Consider the following 7,293-nt stretch of genomic DNA (forward strand, 5'->3'; position numbering starts at 1 on the left):
TGCATGGTGTCTTGTAATTTGACGTTAGCATAGTTTGCTTTCAGATTGTCCAGTTTCAAGAAGAGAAACATCCTCCATTTTATAATTATAGAAAAACATTGTGCACGCTACTATATAAGTACATGTAAAAAACGTTTTTGGTTTCATAGGTCCCACGATGGTATGTCTTCGTTTTCCCTATTATGTATAGCATTCTCGACTTCTGAGTAGATTTTTTTTGTAGAGTATTGTTTTTGAAAAGGTTAAATTTTTCTGCTGGTGGAATACAGGCTCACGCAGATGGACCTAGGCACCTAACGAACACACATATTCTTTTCCATTCACACTTTGACACAGTCACATGTTGCTCTTGCCTGATCCCCTTTCTCTCCGCTCACTCCTAGATTGCTGCCGCTGGATAGCTCCCATCAGCTTGCTGCACTAATTCGGTGCCCTGAGCTTGCTCGTCCTCATTTGTAGCGACCCCCACCGCTCGATTCGCTGGATCGGCCATAGGGTGACCTCCGACGGTGGCTGGTTTGTCTCGTGAACGGCGATGGAGGGGGTAGTAGGGCCAAGGTGGAGCTGCACAAGGGAGGAGGCGAGATCGTCGATCTGCAAGGTGATGTTACTCTCGGCGTCGGTGCAGGTGATGTTGGTGTGGATTTAGTCTCCCGCAGCCAGTTTGATCCATTTTAGTATGAGGATGCTGTAGACGTTTTCTGCGCCTAGAGCGCCAGCCAGATGCATCCTCCACATCTCCAACATTCTTCGAAGTTCGACCTGCAGGTCCCCATTTTTCTTTTCCTCACTGAGTCATATATTTATTTATTTTGTAACCATTTCCTTTGTTTTTGCGATTGAACCAACATAATGTATTTAAGGAAATGCCTGTTAAGTCAAAATGTTTCTTCATTTTTCCTTGAAATCTTGCAAAAACATGTGATTCCTTTTTAAGGGCTCTATAAGTCTTGAATGAGGTAGATAGTAATTAGTGAGTGAAATTAGAAAGAATGTATGTATATGTCTACGCACACATGATAACTGAACCGGCGGACTTGAGAGCTCGTCGAATTCGGCGGCACTTTTGCCGTCTGCATGCATGTACGCGATGTGCTAGCTTCTATCCTATGCAAGTGTGAGGTTCGTGGGGGTATTGTTCTCCCCAAGTTCTGACCTGGATGTGTCATTGCTGTCCCAAAGTGATGCAGTCCAAAAATTTGCCTTCATCGTTGACAGAGCCATAGAGGCAGCCCGGCTAGGTCATCGTATATTTTCACCTGCAAGTCCTCCTTCCTCTTATCGCGATTGAACTAATATAATCAAATAAGGTAGTGCTTTTTAGCGATTAACGTTTCAATTTATGGTTTTATACCATTATGTATACTGTCTGCTCTTGATTTTCTTTCGATTGACTTATGGTAAAGGTACTAAATGATCATAGTATTGAATTACAGATAGTAACTTATGAGTCACAAATACATCTTACAGCGTAGTGTTAATTCATTTATTCCCCTTCCACCTTTTCCGGACTTGGGACTGACATTGGCAGTGTTAGCCCCTCTACCCCTATTAATATTTAACAAAATTAATAAATAATTAGTATATTTATGGTTAGCTATAGTTTCAATACAAATTAAGATTTAATCCGTTGTACATATAAAATATAACAATGTGCCGATGAAGTCACATAATATAGATTATCCATGTTTGGTATTAATGAACTATTTCCACCAAACATTGATGCATGTTTGCAATACTTCGGTACAGTAGTAGACCATATATGTCCTGCCATACCATGTTAGCATAGCTAAGTCTGTTTTTATTTTCAGGATTGTTTGCAGTGCAAGGTAAATAGGTGGCTCTCTGAATGGTGGCAAGCAACGTTTCCCTGTTGGTACCATAGTCCCAAAGATGGCATGCTTTTCGCTCTACCTATCGTTCTTTCGTCGTACCAAAAAATTCCACCCCATCATTCACACTTGTATCTTGTTTTTTCGAAGTCCCAAGTTTCCATACCATTCCTTTCCAATGTCCTGTCCAAGTTTCTGAATTTACCATCAATTTTAATATTAGTAATGTCTCGTATTGTTGATACTGAAAAAAGTATTTGGGGTTTGTTTCTTTCATGTACATTTTTTTGTTACTTTTAGTAATGTACACTTTTTATTAGTTTTAGTCATGTACATGTACATAACATAAATGAGGTTCATGAATGTCCAGATTTTAGATGTTGATTGTATTTTGTTCTTGCTTACCTCATAGTCTCACCAGTCCGGCTGATTAGTGCTTTTTTTTGTCGATTGTTCTGCAACCCTCTTGCTTTGTATTTTTCTTTTCTATGTAGTCTTGCCTCTTTAGCTTTGTCTGTTGAGTTAATTGCCCTCCATAAACATAAATACCAATTAGTAGAAGTAAGATATGGAATTTTCTTCATAAGAAATTTATTACTCGTGGCGGTGGTCAATGTACATGACATTGTTCCTTATGGCAATGAAACATTTTTTCCCTTAGTATTGGTTTAGATAGAGTGCATGGGTATGTTTTATCATGATTTTATTGAAAGCATACTTCATAGCTATAGGTAGAACTAAATGTAACATGTTTTTGTGATTTAATAGCACAATTTAAATTAGCTACACTTGAATATATGGAAATGCATGGGCGATGGACTTTATAACCACTTGTTCACGGTAAAATGTGTAGGATATAATTTTAGTACATCAAATCCATTGAGTTAATGAAGGAATATTTTTATGGTAAAAAAGATCGGTGGACAAAGATAGAAGAATTGATGTGCAAAGCATAAGCAAGGTACATAATTTGCTTCATGTATACTATACTACCAAGTGTGCATCATTAGTGGTAAAATTTAGAACCAAATGGATGATGATACACATAAGGGTAAAACTTTGTGAATATTTTCTTACTTCACGTGGATCAAAGGTTGTTCTTTTGGTGTAGCTGTTTAGTGTGGGACATCCCTATGCATGATTGAAGGCTGTCTATTTTTCTTGTCTCGCTTGTTTCATTCTCCTCCTCTTGTGCCTAATTAGAATTGTTGCCTTTTTAGTTGTAACATTCTTGAGATACCACAGATAAAAGGTTCACGATTAGTGATGGATCATCTTGTTGGATTGCATATTGGATTTGTTTTAGCCACCTTGGCAGGTTTCTCAAATTCCTTGCTATAGGGCCCACCTTTTTTATTTTCATTGATTATTCCTACACAACAGAGAATGCAAATATAAAGTTAAAGAGGATGACTTTATAATATCATTATAGATTGTCGTAGACCCAGAATTTATGTTTTTTAGGGTGATGGACGACTATGAAGCTCAATGGCAATGTGCCCGCTGTTCTTTGGATAGGCGAGTACCTTGCTCTGCCGCTTGAGACCTGGGCCAGCCGGCCCTGCTTGTCCCAATGGTGGGGCCACCACTGATTTCAGACTAATTCTCAAGTTTATGAAGATTCATTATTTTTATTACTTCTCACCTTGCTAATATCTGTTTGTCTTAGAAGTAAAGGAGACCAACTTTCTGCAGAAATCTTTAATGATAAAGATGATCTTAAGTTCCAATCATCACGTGAAGACACAAATATTGAGTATTTCTTAGTTGCGGCCGGACGAAGCCATCTCTACCTGATCAATGAGGTACTTTTTTTTGACAGAATTACTTAGGTACTCAGGCAAAATATTATGTGAAACATCATTTGATCTACAAACTCCAAGTGGATACCATATTGCAGTGCCATTTGCTTCTTAATGGACTTAGGACCTATGGAAGCTGTTCCACAACCCCAAATTATAGTTGAGGAGCCAACTATAATAATTCTGTGAGATGGTACTTACTGGAGGCGGTTTGATCTCTCGACGGAGCTGCCACCCCGTCTTAGCGTAACGCGAGTCGAGGCGGACGTCGTCGCGGTAGCGACGCCGGACGCCGAGACGAGCACGTGACAACACTGCCACCCTGTCTATTTTAGGGTCACGCGAGTCGAGGCGGACGTCGTCGCGGTAGCGACGACGGACGCCGAGACAAGAACGTGACATCACTGCCACCCTGTCTTAGCGTAACGCGAGTCGAGGCGGATGTACACTTATACGCGGACGGAGGGAGTAGTATCTCTACACACTATTGAGAGAGTTTGGTTATGTCTTGAGAGAATGTATCCGAAACGACTCCTTGGCGATCGATCGCGGGAGCGATCGATTCCGACCGCGCGGAGAGCGTCCTATTCCCTTCCCCTTTCTAGCTCGTTTCCTTATTTGGAAAATCCCACCCGGCCGCTATCTATCCCCTTTTCCCTTTCGCCCTGCCGCTTCCCCTCTTGGCCGGCGGCTCCTCCCTCGCGGTAGCGACCAATACGGCGAGACGCCGCGGCCGCGCGAGCGCCCGCGAGGTCAGCGGCGAATAGGGCGAGGCGCCGCGGCCGCGCAAGCGCACGCGAGGTCAGTGGTGATTACGGCGAGGCGCCACGTCCGCACGGGCGGCAGCGGCCAATACGACGAGGCGCAGCGGCCGCACGGGCCCCACGAGGTCCAGGGGCGGCTGCGGCCAATTCGGCGAGGCGGCGGCTGTTCGGTGGCCGTACGTCCTCCTGCCTGGGCTTGAACTCCCGCCGTGCGTCCCCACCCGCATCACCAAGCTTCCCAGTGCCGTCCGCGTCGCCTCCGAGGATGTCCTGGTACCGCCCGCTCCCCCCCTCTCCTCTTCCTTTCCGACGAGTCCATAGCTGACGACGGCCACCGTCTCCGAGCTCACGAACACCTAGATTTGACAGGGAGCAGCACATTGATGTCAATTTTTGGCAGCTCTGCTCTCATGAAGCTAGGATGGATAGGTAGTTCCCGTTACACACAGCTTGCTCTGTTTTCAGCATGAGGAGGAAGAAGATGATTTAATTTTCTTGGGAAGATTAATCCAGTGAGGATGCTGGACAAGAAAATAGGAGGAATATGGATCTCAAACTGAAGAAAAGCAGGGCACCTTGCTGGCTCTGTACTCAGAAAAGAAGATTGTTTACTGTTTCAGAAAAATAGGTTCAACAGCTACTCATGCGCCTCAGTCTCGTCTTTCGTTGATGGCAGAGCACCAAGTAGCAGTGTTCGGGAGCGCATCTCTGCGAAAATCCATACAAGTATCGGAACCGGCTGTGGAGATGGGAAAAAGGAAATCCCTATATGCATCTCTGAAACAATGACATTTTTTCAGTCAATGAACTAAGACTAGCAGTTCATTTTTATTCTTTAGTGGAATCTTTTTTGGACGAAATTCTGAACACTATTCAAAGAAATCAGCAGCTACCATTTGTTGAAGAATGTACTCCGTCCGTAAAGGAATATATACGTCTAGAAGTAGTGATCTAAACTCTCTTATATTTCTTCTACAGAGAGAGTACTAATTCTGTGAACATTGTTTTGTTTTTCTGTAGCAAGTTATTCTATGAACACTATGCAAGGAAATCAGCTGCCATTGTTCAGAGAATGAGCTAATTCTCTGAAAAATCGTTTTGTTTCGGTAGCAAATTATTGTATGAATTCTGAACATTTATTCAAAGAAATTGAGCTCTGAATATTGTTCAAGCAACAGAGATAGAGCACAGTCTGTATATACATTGAGCATTAAGCTAGGAGAGTTGGATAATCCTTGATGAGACATTGGTGTGCTGAATGATCTCTGTTGCCCACCATAATTTTTTTAATATGAAATATGCATGCTTGTATGTGCTGTCTCATTTTAGTACCTGCGGTCATCTTCAATTTTTGTCATAAATTATGATTTTGTTTTAGTTATAAATTGTAGGTTTCTAATCTGGTGCCTGCTACTCCTTTCCATTTTGCAGGTCAGAGTTGAAACAGACCCACAAGACAGAACTCAGCTCTGGATAGGTCTTCGGGAGCTGAGTTATTTTACCTCAGTTTACCCCCTTTTAGCAGCCACCATTAATTTTTCCTGGCACTCCTTTTGAACATTGTTGAAAGAAATCAGCAGCTGCCATTATTTTACATCAGTTTACCCCCCTTTTAGCAAAAACAGACAACTCATTGTCTCGCTACTCCTAATTTTTTATTGTGCTTTTGTGTAGGAGAAATTGATCCTTAGACTACAAAAACAACAGAACATCAGGGATGATATTCAGGTTGACATATCTGAAAAGAGGTATCTCAGTAACAACCTCCTTTTTCTTTTTTCTTTTTTCTCCTCAATGGGGATGTACTCTATGTATAACAAGCAATTTTGCTGTGCTTTTTCATTCCTCTATTTTGTTTCCTTCAAGCTTCCTTTTTACTCTGCATTTTCTACCTTTTCATTTTGTGGCAGCCCAAGAATACTACAAATGGGTTCGACATGGGTTGAACATAGGGGTTCTTGGCCTGAGCATGCAAGTGTATGGCCGGGACAATCGTTACGTGATTAATATGTTGGGAAAATCAGTAATGGTCGAGCAAACCGAAAAGGAGAGGCTGAATCTTCTCCCGCAAAGTTACTGGTCAAGATACTATGTCGAATGCGACATTGCTGTAAGTACAAACATAAATATGTGCAGAGAATACTCTTTTTTTTCCATCCAAACACTTTGTCATTTGTTTTGCGTGCCCCCACCCTTCTGTGCCTTTTATGAATCTTTGATCGGTTCAAATTTTTTCAGACAGTATTCCAAAAGGCATTTGAAACTCCAATGGCGTTATCTGTTCACCTGAGGGAGAGAATGATAGGGTTCCAGCTTGACCGAATTGACATCGTATTTTTGTAGTCCAACATACGAGCCATATAATTCTATAGCCTCCATGCAAATCCCATTTCTTTTCAATTTTCAGTCAGAAGTCAACATAAATTTTTTGTGGTAGTATCGTTTTATTTTTGGATCAATGAACAGGGCTTTTTTCCCCACCTTTAAGCTCATATGGCTTTTGGTACACTGTTGTCTCAAACTTTAGGAAGAAAATGTTCGAAGTCCTCAGCCCAAACAACCAAATTGGCCTGATTGCTGACGAAGCGCAGCTTGTAATAAAGAATTTCAAAGAGACTTCCACCCTGTCTTAGCGTAACGCGAGTCGAGGTGGACGTCATCGCGGTAGCGACGACGGACGCCGAGACGAGCACGTGACACCACTGCCATCCTGTCTTAGCGAAACGCGAGTCGAGGCGGACGTCGTCGCGGTAGCGACGACGGAGGCCGAGACGAGCACGTGACACCACTGTCACCCCGTCTTAGCATAACGCGAGTCGAGGCGGACGTCGTCGCGGTAGCGACGACAGAGGCCGAGACGAGCACGTGACACCACTTCCACCCTACCTATCTTAG

At 42.7% G+C, this 7,293-nt stretch overlaps 1 long non-coding RNA gene across 4 annotated transcripts; it reads left to right on the top strand.

Moving 5' to 3' along the window:
- Nucleotides 1-283: 283 nt before the first annotated feature.
- LOC123119919 (uncharacterized) lies at nt 284-6,904 on the top strand. Of its 4 annotated transcripts, none has more exons than XR_006459073.1 (6): nt 284-768; nt 1,812-3,408; nt 3,505-3,637; nt 5,830-6,146; nt 6,309-6,508; nt 6,637-6,904. It is a non-coding gene; the product is annotated as an uncharacterized lncRNA (long non-coding RNA). The 4 variants fall into 4 exon arrangements; XR_006459071.1 differs by having other exon boundaries at nt 285-768; nt 3,502-3,637; XR_006459072.1 differs by having other exon boundaries at nt 1,812-3,637; nt 6,641-6,904.
- The last annotated feature ends 389 nt before the right edge of the window (nt 6,905-7,293 follow it).

Source organism: Triticum aestivum, chromosome 5D, assembly GCF_018294505.1.
Source record: "Triticum aestivum cultivar Chinese Spring chromosome 5D, IWGSC CS RefSeq v2.1, whole genome shotgun sequence".
In the NCBI taxonomy this organism is placed as follows: Eukaryota; Viridiplantae; Streptophyta; class Magnoliopsida; order Poales; family Poaceae; genus Triticum; species Triticum aestivum.